The 21,068-nt window shown below is 37.9% G+C and overlaps 1 protein-coding gene across 2 annotated transcripts in view; it reads right to left on the bottom strand.

Moving 5' to 3' along the window:
- The window catches only part of Map2 (microtubule associated protein 2), a 264,907-nt gene that overhangs the window by 187,900 nt on the left and 55,939 nt on the right, over window positions 1-21,068 (bottom strand). For both annotated transcript variants that reach the window (XM_040753408.1, XM_040753406.1), the window contains exon 2: window positions 5,794-5,844. The gene's annotated coding sequence lies outside the window, so the exon portion shown is untranslated. The remainder of the gene's footprint in view (window positions 1-5,793; window positions 5,845-21,068) is intronic.

Genomic DNA, 21,068 nt, shown 5'->3' on the forward strand with positions numbered 1-21,068 from the left:
AGGATGATTCATACATGCATATTATAAGCAAGCAATTACAGTTGGGTAAATATGTCTTTTTCTATTTATTTTTATTCTGTAAAGAACTTTTCTGAATTTTTATAAGCTGTTTCATGCCACAGGATAATGTCTTATAAAAATTATACTTGGTTGTATGACTAAATTCTTCTATTCATAAAATCAAGAAAATCAAACTGAAGTTCCAAAGCCTTATCTCCATTTTCAAATTCACATTCTAAGGACCACTTGCTCCATCCTTGGAAGACAAATCTTGTTTGACAGGCACACAAATCTTACTAGAGGAGAGCTGGCAGGGTATGGGTATGGAGACTTAGAGACATATGGGTAATGCATTTAGAGCTCTGTATAATGCAGCTTTCACTAAGTCAAGCTGAAGTGACGGGAAGTAAAGTGAACTGGGCAAAAGGTCCCGCATGTTAGGTGATACACTCCGTGACACAAAATGAAATCCAGGCCACACTGGTTTGTTATACATAACAAGGGATTTTTCAAATAAGGCTTTTATATTTTTAAATTACTGGTGGGGTTTTCCTTCAGGAAAGGAAAATAATTTCAATCTCTATGGAAATAAGGCAAAAAGAATACAGAACAAAAGTACTGTATTATTCACTATTTCAACCTCCCCACTAAAATATCTATTTATTCACCATCAATCTATCTAGTTATATACCATCCATCTGTATATCATCTATAATATCTATCTACCTACCAAACTACATATGACACATATGTACTATATACTTATCTTCTGAGAAACAATTCCTCATTTTCTATTTTAAAATGACTAACAAAGTTAAACAAACATTATGCTGATTTATAGAAGCAGAGCAGCAATAATGAATATACCCTTTCTGAAATGTAAACTTTTACTTTTCAATATGTGGGACATAAGGTAAAAGATTTCTAAAGGGATGGGTTCCTTACATACATAGGAAATCTGCTTGCTTTGCTATCTAAATGGCCCTAAGGTGATTCAAGGCTCAATTTTAAGTAAAAAAAAAAGCTTAGTTGTGTTATTCTATAATATGGCATTCTTCCTTTCTGATAAATGTAATAGGATAAAGATAGCTGGTCAGTAAATCATACCTTCAACGTTGATTTCCCAAGCTGAGATTCAGTGTGAAAATGTGTCCACAGAGTTATCTTTTGTAGTTGTTTGATATTACATTTACTCAAGGAAAAGGGGATCAGCGAGACTATTATTTTCTCATATGGAGAAAACCCAAGACACAAAACTTGTTCTTTAAAATATTTCCAGTGTTTTTACATCCCATGATATCAACAGCTTCTTTCCTCACAATGTCAAACTGTCAAAAAGAGAGCAATTTTAGGGATGTATATTTCTGGAGTTCTTGAGTAGGTCATATAAGGACATGAGAAGTAACAGTGATTTTGCCTGCTACACTTCCCTTCATCACCAGACCATCTTCTACTTCAGTCATATCATTAGGTCATTCCTTACTCGTGATGGTTGTTGTTCTGCACCAGAGCTCATGTTTGCATGTTAGAGAACATATGGGAATCGTTCTTTCTATCAAGTGGATTCCCAGGAAAGGAACTCATGCTGTCAGACTTCGTGACAAGTGCCCTTTCTGGCTAATCTATCATGCAGGCCCAGTTGAATCGATGACAGCAGGAAAAACAAAACCTACCTTTGTTAAAAGCAAAAGGGGGTGGGGGGCACTGGGGTGTTCAAAGCAGTGATTCTGCAATTGGGAAGCTGAGGTAGGAACATCGCAAATTCACAAGTTCCAGAACAGCCTGATCTACATCAAGAGACCCCATGTCAACAATATATATACATTCTATATATTCTCTCTTTCTCTCTATATATATATATACATACATATATATGTATATGTGTGTGTGTGTGTGTGTGTATTACTTGGGCAACATGCTATTAGCTTTTTAATGACATCTTTGTTGAATATCATATCAGAACTAGGGTGATGGTTTGGTGTTCAGTAGGACACTTGCTGTGTAAATATGAGGAACTAAGTACAAGTCCACCACTCCTTTATAAAATAGTTAACCACGGTAGTCATTCTATAACTTCAGTGATGCTGGCGCACAGAGGCAAGCAGAGATCAAAATTCGTTGCCAAGCCAGCCTAGTCAAATTGGTGAACTAAGAGACACTGTCTCAAAAATAGTAGATAGCGAGCTATATAGCAAAAAGATGCTTTCTAGATATGCCATAGACACAATGCTTATGAAGTTATTCTAGTCGAGATTATCTTCTCCAAACCCACATGCAGTTGGGCCCAAATCATGTTATCATTGGCAGGAGATGAATCTATGAGGTTCCAATCCTCCCCAAGGGATTACTAGCAGTTAAATATTTTTTGGGAGAGGAAGTGCCATTTGTTTTTCAGTAGCATAGTCATCAATAAGTTGCCTTAATTTGGTAAATAATCTCTCATGATGCTCCAAGAAGAAACCATAGATTTAGTGGGTCATGCACAGAAAGAAGACAAGAAAGTGGGTGGGGACTGAGAGGGGAAATGGGAGGGGACTGAATGGAAAGTGAGAGGGACTGAGTAGAAAGTGGGAGGGGACCAAGTAGGAAGATAGAAAAGAAGAGAGAGAAGGGGAGGGACAACATTCATTGTAAAAGTAGTTGAACAATTCAAAATTCATTTCAAAAGAATTGACAGAATTATTAAAATCAAGGGATTCTGTTGATTATTGACAGGAAAGCTGTTCACACATGAAACTTTAGACAATTTCCCATCCAGAACCTTCTAAGTTAAACCTTAAGTTATCATTTAAAATGTAATAATAAGGTAGAGGCCAATACAAGTAAATAACAAATGTCAGTCTCTGGACTTGCCTTGCATGGGCACATATACCCATTACACATGCATAGAACACATAAACATGGGGGGAGGGATGGGTGAAACAGGGTGGGAGAGGGAGAGGGAAAGGGAATGTATATCACTTAATACAGCATAGAGAAATTACTTTTCGTCCATACACAGTATCATTTGATTTACATATTTGTAAATACCCATAACAATCATTTTAAGATCCTCATTCATTTTACTTCCTACCTTAAAAGAAGCATCAGAATTTATTACATAAAATCTCGGGAAGAGAAAATGCTTTTGATAGAGATTTTATAAAAGGCCATTGAAAGCTTACATTTTAGGACTCACAGTAACATGACACCTCATTTGCTGTGATATGAAGTTTAAGAAGATACATCTCCCATTTTTCAGGAGATACATTTACCCAGGGGGCACTCAGAAGTCTGCACGCAGAAGGCATCAGAGGTCATGCAGCAGCACAAACTAGGCTGACTTGGGCAAAAGAAACAGCCCAGACAGTTTCTGGAACATGGGCTGCAATTCAGCCTTTTGTCAGCAATTTTATATAATTATTATTGATTCACTCACAAGAAATCATCTAAGGATTCAAAGTACCAAGAAATTCAAGTGTCTTCTAGCCTCAAACACAAGTGCTTTATCCGACACCACCAGGAATACCGTGCAGACAGAGAGACAGGGGAGGTTGCACTCACAGTGTTAAGATACTCATGAGAAGCAATACACTCCACATTGTTAGCTGTTAGTCACAAGGACACTGTCTTTAAGGGTGTTTTCACCTGTGTATATACCACTGAGCCCACCAGGCTCCAATTGATAGGTCTGAATCTATGGTCTGTCTCTTTGTCTCTCTGTCTCTCTCTGTCTCTGTCTCTGTCTCTGTCTCTGTCTCTCTCTCTCTCTCTCTCACACACACACAGAATAGACAGTAATTTTAGAAAGACACTTTGAGGTAAGGAAGTTGTAGGTAAGAGGGTGGAAATGGGGTTAAGAGAGAGGGTGGGAAGCAAGAATGATTGGTATGTATTACATACATTGTATGTAAGGGAGAGGGTGGGAAGCAAGAGTGATTGGTATGTATTACATACATTGTATGTAAGGGAGAGGGTGGGAAGCAAGAGTGATTGGTATGTATTACATACATTGTATGTAAGGGAGAGGGTGGGAAGTAAGAGTGATTGGTATGTATTACATAATTGTATGTAAGGGAGAGGGTGGGAAGCAAGAGTGATTGGTATGTATTACATACATTGTATGTAAGGGAGAGGGTGGGAAGCAAGAGTGATTGGTATGTATTACATACATTGTATGTAAGGGAGAGGGTGGGAAGCAAGAGTGATTGGTATGTATTACATAATTGTATGTAAGGGAGAGGGTGGGAAGCAAGAGTGATTGGTATGTATTTCATACATTGTATGTAAGGGAGAGGGTGGGAAGCAAGAGTGATTGGTATGTATTACATACATTGTATGTAAGGGAGAGGGTGGGAAGCAAGAGTGATTGGTATGTATTACATACATTGTATGTAAGGGAGAGGGTGGGAAGTAAGAGTGATTGGTATTATGGCATACATTGTATACATGAAATTGTCAAAGTTAATTCAATTAATAATAATAAAGAAATAGCATATTTAAATACATATAAATTTATGTAGCCTATATTTAAGGAATGATTGAAAAGGAAGCCAGACTAAGCTAAGCATTTCCAGCATATTCAACTCAAAACTATACTGAATATAATATAACATGATTTATAAATAGACTTTAAATCATCCTGAGCAAATATTTTACCTTATTTTTTATTTATTAAATATCTAAAGATCAATAGGTGTAAATCTAACATGTTTTATTTACTTAATCTCATACAGATTAAAGAACAGGAAAGCACCTTTTGACTTGAAAAAAGAGCAATACTATTACCCTTTCACCTGAGGGAAGAGGTGTGTGTGTGTGTGTGTGTGTGTGTGTGTGTGTGTGTGTGTGTGTGGTGTTACTGGAAATAGGAGAGTGACATAAGAATTGTGCCACAAAAAGTATATCTTTCTGGGCAGTGGTGGCATATGCCTTTAATCCCAGCACTCTGGACAAAGAAGCAGGCAGATCTCTGTGAGTTCAAGACCAGCCTCCAAAGCCACAGAAAAACCCTGTATCGAAAAACCAAAAAAAAAAAAAAAAGTATATATTTACTGTATGCCCAATATATTTAATATGGAGTTTAAAATGGAAATTCCTGGTTAATGTAAGCATGAATGAAAGCCTAGTGTTTTACTTTAAGTTACTCATTAACAACAAAAGCCCATGCACAAAGCTTAGCAGCACCTGGTATTCTGCTCTTTATGAGCAACAACAATCTTCATCTCTTTCAGGGCTTAGTTTACTATTTTACTTTTAGTTCTCAATTCATGTTCTAGAGGAGAGAATAGAGGGTATAAATGGATTCCCAAACCTATTGGTAATTACTCTAAGGCTCAGTTATTACTCCAAATTCATGGAAGCTGTTTTAGAGGGGCCCAAACAAGCCAACTAATAAGAAAAGAGAACAAAAGAAATGGCATCTTAACATTCTGCTGGTTAATTAAAATTTGCCATTCACAAATGCACTTTCAACTCTGTTCTCCTTAGGTAACGTGTTCTGCGTGAAGACAAAACTGTGGAACCAAATGAATATTCCTGTAAATTCAGAAAGCAAACAGTTCTTTAAAATATAAGCCAGTAATTTAGCAGTAAGGTGAAAGAATTAAAGCATTCAACAACTAAAACAATTCTACTACAAAAACAAACACTGCTGAGAACCATGGATATTACTGAGTCAAGAGTGTAATATATACAGTTTATACTCTAGCCTGCTCTTGGCCACAGTTGGCCAGAATATCCTGAACCAACAATCTGAAGATTCAAAAAGCTTGCTTCATAATTGTTCATGACCAATGTAAGCATAGCACTGACCTTAATCCCAGCCAGCAGTCACAATATAGGTTGGATTAGATCAATAAAAATCTGAAAGGAAAAGAAAAAAATCTCCATTAGATTAAAGCAGTTGGATAAATCTGCCTTTCTTTGTTTAAGGGAGAAATCCAAGTCAGAAATTAAAAAACTTGTTTCTCATGCCCTAAAATACTGGTTGACACAGATCACTCTACAACCCACCCTGCTTATGTAGAAATAACAATTTAAATGCAAAGTAATTTTTAGGCTTCATTTTAAAATGTATACTAAATGTCAAAATTAGGTCTGATTTTTGCTTTCAACATTTTGTGCATTCAAAGAATCCTTAAGCAGTCTTAAACACCAACATTCTACTTGTGATATGCTTATCATAAGGATTTGCTTAATAATAAAATCAACTCATTTGGGTCCCACCTTATATTGTCTACCTAACTACCTAATTCACAGGCTGACATCCTAACTCCCAATGTGATGGGTACTGGAGACAACAGCATGCTTATAAAAGAGAAGTTCAGAGTAATTGAGACTACTGTACATAAGAAATAACAACACAGGAAGCTTCTTTGTTCCTTCTGCCAAATAAGGACAGCAAAGTAGCAGCCATCTATCTACACAGAAGCAAACATCATCAGTCACTGAATTGATGGCCTTGGTCTTTTCAGCATACTGAGCTTGGGAAATAAATTTCTATTGTTTATAAGGCACCCATCTATGGTATGTTTGTTATAACAGTCTGGACTGTCTAAGACAGGTCTTTAATCTGATTTAATACCCTCAGAGAGTCTGTAGATCTTTAGTCCAGGATCATCAATCAGTCCAAAGGTAGTCAAGGTCAAAGAAGGCAATTTCATTGGCAATCTATCAGTCTTCTCATGGGTCCCCTGTGCATAAGCCTGGTCATTAAAATATGCTGAGAAGTAAACATGTGGGAAAGCACACTGTCAGTGGAATGGAGCAAAGAAGGAGAATTAATGAGAATTTTTTTTCAAAAACTCAGTGGTGAAAATCAGCCTGTCATCTAGACCAGAAAAGAAAGAACTGAAGACAACAAAGAGTGAAATTCTCAACTTGCTTCAAAAAAGTATTCATAACAGCATCTCCAGTTTGAAAGCCGAGTAGCTTCTAGCAGCATCTGGGTTAACTGTTGGAGGTCAGCTTACGTCTGCATGTCAGAAATGTTTCATCACTCGATATTTGGGCAAAGTCCATGCACTAAGTCAACACCCAATAATCATGATTTAGTGGAAAGAATAGCATAAAGGAATAAAACAGAAACACTAGTAAACACCAACCAAACACACCACTCAACATGGGATTGTTGGTACTTATTTCAGGGTGTATGAATAGGAAAATGAATAGTAACTTATTTATCTAAGAATGGAAGGAAGGGTTGATAAATCAGTTGACATTCTTTTCTATTGTTTGAGAATTTTATACACACATATTATGTGTTTTGAACAAACCCAGTCCTCATTTTCTTCCTTCTGTGTCCCCCATTCCCCCTATTGAAATTTTTAAAATTTAAGTATGTCTGTCTCCATGCCAAACAACTGACCTTATTTTACTTTGATACAAAATTCTGTACCTGAATAAAGCTAATATTCCCCAAGTACATCATGCTTTCTATGGTACTAAATAAACTCACAAAGGAACAAGGAAGTATTTTCAACAAATCCATAAGGCACCATCAATAACATCACAGCTTTATAAAGATGGGTTTATCAAGACATTTGGTGATACGTGACAATATATGACAATCAGTGGGAAATAAGAAATGAGCATGAAAGTATCTTATGTGATTTCACAGTCTGAGAATGAAACAGTAATTAAAAAGGACACATCCCAGTAGTAAGTAATTATGAGTCTTCCAGAACAAAAAAATTAATTTCTTTTGATCCATGTATATTATTATTTCAAAGTACTATTTAAACTGCCAGGGTATAAATACCTATATATTAATGAAATTGCATAGTACCACATATTGAGAAAATCTAAAGCATTCTTTACTAGCTAATAGCTTTCAAAGATTTAACAGTACACATTCAAGGAAAAGGAGAGATCAAACTTTTGATTAAAGCAGAAATTTAAGGAGAGAAAATACATTCCAAATATAAGAGGGAACAGTGCTAGCAGAGCGGGATGGAGAGTGTCTTCACATTGAAGGACTGGCTGCATTTGTGCCTAGGCGTGTGTGTGACTGCTAGGCAAGGGCACGACACTGTGTGCAAGAGATGGCTACTGTAATGACATGTGCACAAGGTGACCTAAGAACAGGAAGTGGGCACTGCATTGTGTGCGCATTAATCATGCTGATTAGCAGTCATCATTCCCTAGGAAAGAAGAGGCAGTACAAAGATGATTTTGAACCAGATTCAAATATCCATTCTAAAACATAACAGAACCCTAAAGTGACAACTCGTACAATACTGTGAATGAGCTTAATGTTGTAGCACTGCACATGTATAATTGGTAGAGTTATAGCTTTTGTGCTATATACGAGCCGATGACAGTCTATGTGGAATTACTCATTTGTTTGTGTTTTTAAATTGACCACATGACAAGAGTCACTTTTTGCTGAGATTTCCTTAGCGTATTAAACTTTCCAGTTATCTTTAACACCCTGTTAAGTTGATTGGAGTCTAGGTCTTCACTCTCTAATGCATACTTTCAGACTAAAAATAAAATGACACATTGGGGACTTTTCCAGAGACAGGAGATGAGATAAATAAAACTGACTGCATTCCATGTGATTGGCACATATTCTAAATTGTCCTCAAGTGTCCCCTCACTGATCCCACTACTGCCAATTCCATGGTACTCCAAAATGTCTTGCTTACTTACAAGTTAAATATAAATGTAAACCACTGATACTATTTTCGGTGTGTAGACCTTGGATTTGAACCTACAAACTTAGTAAGGTGCTCACCATAGAGAGGAGAGTCTGTAGTTAATGGTGAATAAGTGAATATAGTCTGCGAAGTATTTCTTTGATTTTTTTTGCCAAAGTTTAGATCATAGTTGGAAGCTCTCTTTAATTTTGAGGAAAGAAAAATCCTACCTTGTCCATTTGACCTCCATTGAAGGGATGCTTTCCTTAAGAACTGGTTTAAGGAAAACTGAATATCCACATGCAAAGGAATAGAAATGGGCCTTTATCTAGTACCATCCACAATAATCAACCAAAGTGGATTAAGAACTTATTTTTTCAGACCTGAAACTATAAAACCTGTATAGGAGGAAATTCATAGAGAATAAACTCCTTGATATTAATATTGACAAAGCCAGATGACTCAAAATCTTTAGCCATAAAACCCAAAAGCAATCCAGTATAAGGTACTCAACAACAGAAACAACAAAGTGAGTCCTAAGATGTAAGGACGTTGCAAGTCATGTGTCTGGTAACTGGTTAAGATCGAAAATATATAAGGAATTCACACAGCTCAACAGCAACAATCAAGAGCAATTTACTAAAAATGTAAAGGACAAAACAGAAATTTTCCAAAGAAATCATAAAAATTACCAGTAAATAAAGAATACAGTGTTTGGCTGGGCGGTGGTGGCGCACGCTTTTAATCCCAGCACTCGGGAGGCAGAGGCAGGCGGATATTTGTGAGTTCGAGGCCGGGCTGGACCGACAGCCTCCAAAACAATACAGAGAAACCCTGTCTGGCAAAACAAACAAACAAAACAAACAAACAAAAAGAATACAGTGTTTGACAGAGCTGACCAGGAAAATTTAAATCAAAACCAAAATGAGGTATCATCTCATACCTGTTATTGTGACTTAGATTAAGGTGACTAAGTATAACAAGTGCCGGGAAGCACCTAGAGAAAAGAGAACACGCTTATGGCTTGGTCTCTAGTCTCCCTGTGGGCTCCTCGGTTTCAACACTGTCCCCAGCTAGTTGATGGATGTGAACTAGCCAGTTAGTGGAGTGAGAGGTGAAGGGTGTAATTGCTAGGCTCTGGGCCAAGCTTTCTCCTTCCTGGCTTTATAAGATATTAGAAAGAAGCGGGACATTCTTCTGATCCCACAGCCAGAACTAACACAGACATCTTGTTTTCCAATATGAGCCTAAATATATCCTTTCCTCTTCAAATTGCTTTAGTCAGGTATACCATCATAGAAATAAGAAAGTCAATTAACATGGAGCACTTATATATTGTTAGTGGGGATGTAAATTGGCATAGGCATTCTAGAAAATAATATATAGTATCCCAAAAATTAAAGTATTATATGACCCAGAAATCCCAAAGCAAAAATCAAAACATATTTGCTTCATAGATTTCTGCACTTCTGTATCAATAACAGCATTATTCATAGTATGTATACACATATGTATATAGAGATGTATATGAAGATGTATAGTAACAACTAAAGAATTAATTGGGATATGACTACGTTAACACACACACACACACACACACACACACACACACACACAGGAATATGATCCAGCCCTCAAAATGAAACCTGACAATAGGAACACGGATAAACATCAAAATACCATACACATGTACATATTCACATATGCAAAATGCCTCATAATTCCATATATGACATTAATATGAAAAAAGAAAGACAATAGAAAACAACTAAACTTATTTAGGCTAGGTTATTGAGAGAGCAGGAGGTTTAGAGCATAGAGAGATGCATGTAAAAGAATACAAAATCACAGTTAAATAAGACAAAAAGCAACACAGGCCTAGTGTACAGCATGGTGACTGTAGCTGAAGAGCCCGGGGCCTGAGGTACAGCATGGTGACTACACTTTGTAATTCCTAAAATGTATGAGAAACTTAAGAGAGGAGATTGCAGTGCCTTCATAAAAAATAAGCAAGCAGATAAAAACAGCAAGGAAACTATGAGGAAGTGGGCATGCTATCTTGTCCCAATGTGGTTATCATTTTACAGTGTAGGTAGTACTCTAAACTTACATGCATATTCCAAGACATTATTTTATACACCTTAACTATATACTAGTTTTATCTAATAGTTCTATTTATCTAATTTAATGGAAACATCCTCAGAAGTGAGAAGAAATGTTGACTTTGAGCTAGTGAACCCCAAATATCCTGTGATGTTCATTGGTTCAGTTACAGAAGCTCCTTCAGCAGTGACCTGGAACTTTGAAAAAAGATGCAAGCCACTTATTGAGCAAATAGGCCCCAAATAGTGAAGATTCATGTTGCCCCAAGGCACTGTCTTCACAGGGAACATCTGCCACTTCAAACACACAGGTCAAGACTTTTGTGTAGTATTTTGCTAAACAAAGCCATGAACATAATTCAAAGAGAATTCTTTTCAACAGGAGTTGGCATCTGCCTTCAGGCAGCTTAATACATCAGCATATTAAAATCACCATTTTTCTGTCCTCTCTTTCTCATCTCTCAAAGGGTAAGAGATGCTAGAAATTAATCTTAAAGAGTCAGTTTTTATAGCTTGTTCTCTTCTTCAACCAGTGAGAAATGTTTCCATGCCCACATTAATCATATGGTGATGACCAGCTCGTATATGAACCACACAAAGAACAGATGTGGACCCGTGTGTGCCTCACAAAGAGTAAAAGCTGGAAACAAGAGACACAGTTACCAACTAATTGGCACAGTCCACTCTCAGCTGAAAATCACTTTCTCCACCTCTTTTGTGTTTTTCCCATGTAGAAATTACACTAGATTTTTGCTGCTGTTTTTATTTTTGTTTCTACATCCCAATCAAAGTTTCCCCTCTTTCCAGTTCCTCCCCCTACCTGCTCTTTACCCACCCTATCTACTCCTGGGCTGTTTCCCTTCAGATACAGGCCATCCTCCCTGGATTTCAGCTAGCCAAGGTATGTCAAGTTGCAGTGAGACTAATCTCCTGTTCTATAAAGGCTACGTGAGGCAATCCAGTAGGAGGAATGGGTCCCAAGAGAAAGCAGCAGAGTCAGAGACATCTCCTGCTCTCACTGTTGGAAGTCACACAAGAGGACCAAGTTACATAACTGTAACATATATGTAGAGTGCCTAGTCCCATGCAGGCTCCCTAGTTATTGGTTCAGTCTCTGTAAGCCTCTATTATAGGGGCTATCATAGCCCAGCTTAATTGGTTGGGTGGGTTTTCCTCTATTTGCAGCAACTTCTTTTGTAAAGTAGCCTTCTGAGTTGTGGTTTGCTGGAACAAACTTTGGGAATATTGAAACTATAAAGCATTAAAAATAAATTTTATTTTTAAATCAGAGTGTTTTTATTTCTTTGCAATGTATGTCTTTATTTTCTAAGATTTGTTTTTATTATTTTCAATTTATGTTTGTAGTAGGTATGTGCATATGAATGCAGATGCCTGAAGAGGTCAGAGGTGTCAGATTCCCTGAGCTGGAGCTACAGGCAGTTGTTGGAAGCCATGTTCTGTGGGTTCTGGGATCTAAACCTAGTTCCTCCTCTACAAGAATAGTACATGTTACTAACCACTTAGCAATCTCTACAACCCCAAAACCCTTCTGTTGAGATGCTACAGAGTAGTTTACAAAACAAGCCTTGTTTATCATTTTGAGGATCCAGTATTCTTTCTCAGGGAAGAGTTTATTTAGTAGATTCTACTGATGTATGAGTGGTTGTGGCAAAAAAAAAAATCAACGGCTGTGATGCACAGCAGAATATGTCTATGTTCATGAAGAAATGTCAGCAAAGGTAAGGAAGATTACAGAAAAGGGATAGGGATGAAATGCTAGAAGTATTGTTTAGGGATAGACAATATGAAGCTAGACTGGATTGTATGGTAGGACTGTGTCTCAGAAAATCAAAATTAAAAAAATGGAATAGATGGGAGAAGAATATAGGGAGGAAATGGGACAGGCCCAGGAATATTTAGAAGCAATTTAGAAGCACAGCCACAGCTCCACCTGATGAGTGAAATATAGAAGAGAAAATGGGTGAACAGCTGTATTGGGTCTACATAAGAATCAATGACTTTTGGCTCTCTATCTTAGGAAGCTACATGTTAAAACTTTAATTTTGTAGACTACAATGAAACACTGGGCTTTTATATTAGAATATGACATAATTAGGAAGATTAATCTACCAAGACTATAGACTGCCTCTGAAATGGGAGGGTGAAAGTGGGATAGCCCATTTCAATGGTGTTAGTAGACATTCAAGTGATCAGAGATGAAGCATCAGTTTTCACAGAGACATTGTCCAGATAAAGCAGAAATAGATAAATATAAATATAATGCAACTATTGTATAAGTGTACACACACACACATAGTGCAAGTATATATTAGCTGTCTTTGTATGTCTTGAGAATACATGGGGAGGCTTTAAGAGCACAATTTTATTCATTGAAGTTCTGGAGGCTGAACTCGAAAGATCAGGGTACCAGCATGGTTGGCCGCTGGCAAAGATTCCAAATGGTCAACATTCATCTATCTATCTTCTTAGATTTAGAAAAAAGAAAGATATGGAATGAGGTGAGCAAATCGACAGCTTTTTCTTCCCTTCTTTGTACAAGGCCAAGGATCCCTCATTTGTGGATTCACTTCATTAACTACCTCCTAAGAACTCATGTTCTAAATACAGTCACATTGGTGGGTTAGGCCTGGTAACAAATGAAGTAGGGAAGATTATAATCAGTCTCCAACAACATGCGTAAGGAGTGACAAGACAAGTGTGTGACAAGGAAAAGAGGCCCAGAGAATTCGAAGAGTCTGAGACTGACACTCAGTGAGATGGTAGCACACTGAAAAGCTTCAGTATTATTGGGCTCTAGACAAGTCTTTATTTTATACATGAAGGCTGAGTTTCTGGCAGAACCATATCCATCAGGCAGACAACCGACTTATTCATGAAGGGTACGATGTGGTATATGGGAGATAGTAAAATTTTACTGAATACTGAAACAAGGCAGTGAGGGTTTAATGTAGCCTAAACTACACTAACATGGAATCAGAATTACATGTTTATCAGGCAATCTAGCTGTCTATCTAACCAACCCCCATTAATTATGTACCTAAACATGCTCTGGCTTGACAAGTATAACATTTATAAAACCTTGGCTATTTGTAAGCCAGATTGCTGCTAATCAATTCCATATTTGCTCTCCCCAGACTTTGGGGTGTTTTAGGTTAGAGACCCAGCAAATCTATGCTTGTGTCCCAGGCACTTACTATGGTACATGCCACAAAGCCAGGGATCTATTAATGTGGAATGAGTCATTCCCTAGAGAAAGAGGCTGAGTCATGGCCACTCCAACTAACTTCACCTCTAGACACTATTTGTCATATAAAACAAATTGGTAGGAAGTTGAGCTCCAGGTTTTCCTCTTAATGGAATGTTCTGTACTCTGACATGTTTGCTGTAGCTGCCACAACAAAGTCTGGAAATGGAAGTTAACGTTTGAGAAGACCCATTGCATGCTTGGAAATTGGACCCAATTCACCCATCTGCTGTCAAAACACAGAAAGAAATTTTAAAAATGAACTTTGAATGCTTAAATCATGATGGTTTTAAATGAAAACGAGAGTGTTATTTCTAATACAACAAAAATAATAGGAAAGGAGGCAATGCATTTCATACAACTGGAGTATTGCACACAGCAAGACAAATACATGACTGTCTTAATCCTGACACATGCAGATGCAGCATTCACTATCTTTATCTCCAGAAGAAAACCATAGAATTTTAAAATATATAAAAATGAAATTATGGTATCTGCTAAAAGGATGCAGACTACTAATACTACCTCATTATTCTTATTCTCTCTCTCTCTCTCTCTCTCTCTCTCTCTCTCTCTCTCTCTCCATTGCTCCTCCCACCCCCCTCTCTCTATCTGTTGCCCCCACCGTGTGTGTGTGTGTGTGTGTGTGTGTGTGTGTGTGTGTGTGTGTGTACATACATGCTTGCTGGGTACATGTGAGTATGAGTATGTATGTGTTCATATGGAGGCAAAAGGTCAACCTCTGATGTTCTTCTATAGCACTGCCTACTTTTCTTTGAGTCATGGTCTCTCATTGGTCTGAAGTTTGGTGAACACCCAAGGATGACTGACCAGCAAGGAACACTAGAGTTACAAGCACGTTTGCTATCATATCCAGCTTTTTGTATGCGAGTCCTGGGGACTGAACTCAGGTCCTCATGCTCCAGTGGAAAATACTTAGTTGATTTTCTACTCCCCCGGCTCAGGAATGTCTTCTATCAAGCAAAAGAAATAATAAACATCAGCAATAAGATTAAAACCATGCATAAATTTGAGGACCTGGTCAGTATGTATATACATACATGTAAACTAGAAAAAATATATATGATACAAATACATACACATGCATATCTGTGTTATATATTTACACTTAAGACATGGATAAATTTTCCTAATTGTATGAACAGGATTTTGCCTGGATTAAATTCAAACAGAAGCAATAACGATGAACAAGCTTTGGAAAACTTGTAATTAAAAAAAATCTTAACATTTTGAAATGTTAAGAATCTCCCATAGCACTTGTTCTAAGAATTTTTACAATACAAAATTTTAGGAGATGACACTCTTCATTTTATTTTTCATTTTAAACCTTTTAAAGAGAAGAGTTCATGGAGACTGGATTCACCTAGATAGGGCTATGTAGTCGAGGGTGGCCTTGATCTCCTGATCCTCTATCCTCTCCCTCAGATCAATGGCATACTAAGCTTGCACCACTACATCTGACTTTCTGTGGTGCTAAGAAGGGACTGAACACAGGTTTTAAGCATGCTAGGCAGGTACTCACCCAAATGAGCTGTATGGCCAGCTAACCATTATTTACTAAAGAAACATTTTGTTGACTTTTAAGAATCCGTGTCCAAAAACGACCTAGACAGCCTCATGATGCTTTTGTTTTTCTTCACTTTTTCTTTTAATTCTAACAATGTTCAATGTGTGTAAGGAACAATCACTGAAAAAATGAGGTCATGAATCTGAAAGAGAAAGGAGGATTAAGGGATGGCTTGGAGGGAGGAAAGAGAGGAGAAAGTGATATGAACATATTATAATATAAAAACTAATTTTAAAAACAAAAGAAGTTAAGCTGATGTTGGAGGGTTTGGAGATGTTAGGGAAGGAGTGGGTGGGTTGATGTAATGAAAATACATCATAGGTATGCATGTATAAAGCTCTCAAAAGAATTACTAAAAACGTAGTTTAAAAATCCCACAGAACTGGGAAAGTCAGCAGCACATCTGAGTTATGCTGTATTCTGTAGACAAGTTGAGTAATGAATCTATAAAAGCCAACAACTTGATTTTTAACAGCATGCAAAACTATTCATTTACTCAAATAATTAGCCCTTAGTGATGGAGGGATTTTGAAATAGTTTTACAGGAAAGCGAATAAAGTGAACACATCACTATTTGCTGAAAATGTTTAATGTAACTGCCTTACATCAGTTCCTGGGTTTATAAATGCACTATGCTAAAATGTGGGGCCTATGTGACACAGACATCAGAAGGCAGTGTGCCTCTGTGTCTGAAATCACAATGCTTTTTAAGGTTAAAGCTACTACCTAGATTTCATCTAGTTCAGAAATTATACATTCTCCTAAACCTACTAAAACAATATCCCATCATGTGACTAAAGCTGGACTTTCAAATGAATATATAATTATATCCAGTCTTAATAGTGAGCAAATCTTTCCCTCAAATATTTAATTTTCTGAAAACCTCAGTAAGGTTCTAGCAAGGCAAACTCACACATTCTACACATTGCTAGACTCAGTTGTCTTCATCAGAAACATTATTTTGGGTTAGTCTCGGTATATTTGAGTTTATCAATGTTTAAGTTAAATTACAAAGCCTTCTAAAGGGCATAAATAGATTATTTTCAGCATTACTTATGTGAAGAACATATATATCCATTTTAGTATTCTCAGTACATCTCATTACATGTACAGGGGTCCAGAAAAGAGGTAGGAATGTCCTGTCAAATGCATACATTACCAGGGAAAATCCTACACTTGAGTCAAATATAGCTGCAGCAAAAGTTAAACGTTAGATTTTTTTCAAAAAAGCTACAGGTAAAAATGTTTTCAAGGGTTACAGGAAAAATATTACTGTATAAACTTACTTTAAAATACCTTACCTACACACACAGATAGGTGTGCGAGCACACGCGCGCACACACACACACACACACACACACACATACACACAACGGCAGATTTCCTTCTGTATGCTGTGGATATATGTTTCTCTTACTGGTTGATGAATAAAACAGTTTTGGCCAATGGCAGGCAGGATTCAGCCAGGCAGGAAGTATAGGCAGAGATACCAGACAAGGAGAATTCTCGGAGTAGGAAAGCAGAGAGGAGATGCCATGTAGCTACTGGGAAGGTAGAACTCATGGGCATTCTCTGGTAAGATAAGGCTATATGGAAATAGATTAATAGTTATGGGTTAATAATTAAGACAGAGCTAGACAAAAAGAAGCCTAAGCCGTCACCCAAAGAGCTTATAATTAATATAAGACTCTGTGTTTATTTTGGGTCTAAACGTCTGCTGGAGAGAGGGGGGGAGGGAGGGAGAGAGAGAGAGGGGAGACAGAGACAGAGAGAGAGAGAGAGAGAGAGAGAGAGAGAGAGAGAGAGAGAGCAGTTTAAGTGAAAGTTATGCCACACAGGGTGATTATGGTTCCCCAAAGAGCAACAGGCTAAGCAATAAAAACCACATTGTCAAGCATGAGCAATGTCCTTCCAGTTCAGGGGAGTCCAAGAGACTCCTAAAAAAAATATGGCTGTTGTCACTGCCTTTGCTTGTCTCCCAGAACTTGAAGGTAAGATGCTATTTCTGAAAACACTGCACACCAGTTACAGACCTGGGAGAAATTGAAATGGAACTGACTTGGAAGTCTCCTCCCTGAGGACTTGCTCTCAAAGGATCAAAAGGGAGGAGAATAATCAATAGTCATACCTAGCTCTAAAGCCTACAAAGCACAACAATGACTGGATACACAAGATGTGCCTAATAGCATAATAGGATATTTTTATCATGGAGAAACTAACAGCTCTTAAATTGGAATTAAGGCACACCAAAAGGGAACAAACTCATGCCTGGCACTGTAAGTCTAGCCAGCTAACCACAGCTATAGAGGTCACAGACTCTAGAGGAGAAATTACTACTGTCATTTTCCTCAACTGAAATTATATATAAATGCATATTAAATACTTACTTTTATGACCACAGAGAAATGTTGTTCTTGCCCCCTATAAAGGAAGCATCTATTTGCAACAGGGAGTAAATATTATGGAGATCCACAACTGGAGAAAATTTGGAGAATAAGTGACCATAAGGTACTATCTCCAAGCGATGCATCTATATCTAAGACTCAGAAAAATTTGTCGATGAGGGTACAGAAAGACTGTAGGAACCAGAGATTCAGGAGGTTGGCTGTGTTTTCTAGACATGTCAGGGAAGCTCATGAAATCTCAAAAGACATAATTGTCTAAACAACACCTGAACCATGCAACATCATTCAACATGCAAAGGTGACAGAGGGAATTTCACAAGAACCTACCCCTAGATGAACAGCTACAGACAATCAATGGTTACTGACAGGGGAAGTCTTTTCATGGTCTGGGCTCCCTGATAGGTCAGCCAATCCCAAGTGGCCTGTGCTAAACAAATGTAAACAACATTAAATGGACTGGACAGATTTTGTTTATATATACATATAATCAAATAATTAAAAAGGGGTTATAAATTTGAGATGGAGGGTGTGTGTGGGAGAACATGGGAGGGGCTGACAGAAAAGGAGGGAGAAAGATATAAACACAATATTCTATGAAATTATAAAAATGATTAAATTAAAAAGGAATTTCTTCTGAGTTGAGAGCAATAAATTGGGGTCCCTGTTACATTTTATTTCCTTGGAATTCATTATCCATAGATAATCCTTTAGCTTTTCCCACAAAGAGCACTGAACAATTAACCTGGGCTCATAGCTTACAGACTGGCTAGGGAGTCTGCATTGGACCCACCTAGAACCTCCACATATGTGTAGCTTGGTCTGTTTGTGAGACTTTCTGCAGTGGAATCAGGGCCCATCCCTAACACTTGGAACTTATTTCCCATATGGGGTTGCCTCACCTAGCCTCAGGACAAAGGGAGGAGCTTAGTCCTACCTCAACTTGATATGCCAAGCTTTGTTGACACTCATGGGTGGTCTTTCTGAACAGAACAGAGGAGGGGAAGATGGGACGGGGGCAGAGGGGAGTTGGGGGAGGGACAAGAGGAGTGAAGGGAGGGAAACTGCCATCAGAATCTAAAATAAATGCAATTTTTAATTAAAATTATATAAAAGGGAGATATGTAATTAAAAGAAATAGTCAGTGATACATTTACAATTTTAAAGATCATGAATCTAAAATCATGAGTAAAATGTTACAAATGATTAAATATGCAACTTATTCTCAGTTGTCCACCTTACAGAGATTCAAATGCCATAAATGCCATGCAAAAAAGAAATCTTGCAGATATAAAAAAAAAACATGGTCCAATGTTTGCTATTTCATCCAATAAAATGTTACCCCCCAATATGAGTTTTCATTTCCAAAGTTTTGATTACAAAACATGCTATGGAAAGTAAATCTTATGATCTGTCCATAATGAATTGATTATTTCTTCTTGTATGGGCCAAGCACAGAACTATTTACCACACACTACTGATTAAGCTCCTGCTGGTAAGTATATCAATCTTCAAGCAGTTCACAGAGAAGGAAATAAGCTTTGACAGCAGGCAGGCAAGGCCAAAACTCTGTTCCATAGGCCTTGCAAGAACACAGCGCAATGACCACAGACAGCAGGTTACCCTGTCACTTATGGGAAGACACAGCAATTGATAGACCTGGCGCCACAACAGACTAACTCCGGGACTGGGCAGGGGTGGGAGAGCATGAACAAGAGTCATCTTTTTGCAGCAAGCAGCCAAGCAACCCAATTCCCTTGTGTGTTTGTCACAACTGCAGGCACACTACAACTGCCATGGCACTTCTATCTGCAGGAATCTCACTGGTTTTAGCAACAGGACAGCAGATTTCAATCTCTTATCCACTACTTGTTGAGAAGAGATGTCCAAGTCTTTTGAAGAGGCTTAGTTCTTATCCAATCCAAATCAACATGGTCAAGTTATTTAAAACAAAACAAAGAGAACAGATTATGGCCACACAGTCAATATTTGCTCCCCAAAATGCTTGGAGAAAGGTGCAGTAGAATGGTGCATCAAATGAAGACTTTTTGACCTGGGAAGATAGCTCGGTCAGTAAAGTTTTTGCCTTACAAACATAAGAGGACTTTAGTTAAAGCCCCTAAATCCACATTCTATAAAAGATGGACACTGAAATACACATTCTTTGTTGTTGTTTGGTTTTTTGAGACAGGGTTTCTTCGAGTAGCTTTGGAGCCTATCCTGGCACTCCCTCTGTAGACCAGGCTGGCCTCAAATTCACAGATCTCCACCTGTCTCTGCCTCCTGAGTGCTGAGTGCTGGGATTAAAGGCGTGACTACTGCAAAGCTTCTTAATCACAGTACTGGGTAGTCGAAGACAGGCAGACCCTAGGGTTCACTGTCCAACCAGCCTAAACCTACTGGGTGAGTTCAAGCCTGTGAGACAAAAAGTCCTAAATCCAAAAGGTGTGTATGATGCCTAAGGAATGACATTCCAAGTTGTCCTATGGCCTCCACATGCATGTGTGGACATTTATACACATATCTTCGTGCATGTGTGTGTGTGCATACACACATATACACCCCTTTGGCATTCTGACAGTGAAGTACAAAACTAGTGACCACAAAACTAGTGACCATAAATAGTGTCAGTAAGCATCCACTGCTTAACAAGGAAACCTCTGTTATTTCGTTGCACTAAAGGGAGTGTCAGGCTTCTACAACAGCCAACAGAAATGGAAACCACAAAAATCCGTTTACCCAGTGTGATTTTTTTTCTATTTCCCCCCCCTTAGGAAATTCAAGGAGGTTAGCACGGTTACCCTTACTATATAGAAATATGAATTCAAGTTTCAGAAAATTATAGGAACATTGCACCGTGGCCTTAACTCCTCAGGAATACAATAAAGTCTGACTCTTGTTGTCTCAAGGGATTATGACTTTGTTAAAACAAACAGAATGGGCAGACACTGGAGCATCCTCAATCTATCTTCTGAGGCCTCGAGGAAAATGTCTCACAGCTGTCATCCACCGTCCAGCCTCTATTTCCATTTGATCTTTCCTACCATGAAAGGATGGATAAAAGCAAGTGGCATTTCCTTCCAACGAAAC

This window comes from Mesocricetus auratus, unplaced genomic scaffold (assembly GCF_017639785.1).
Source record: "Mesocricetus auratus isolate SY011 unplaced genomic scaffold, BCM_Maur_2.0 Super-Scaffold_100010, whole genome shotgun sequence".
Lineage (NCBI taxonomy): Eukaryota > Metazoa > Chordata > Mammalia > Rodentia > Cricetidae > Mesocricetus > Mesocricetus auratus.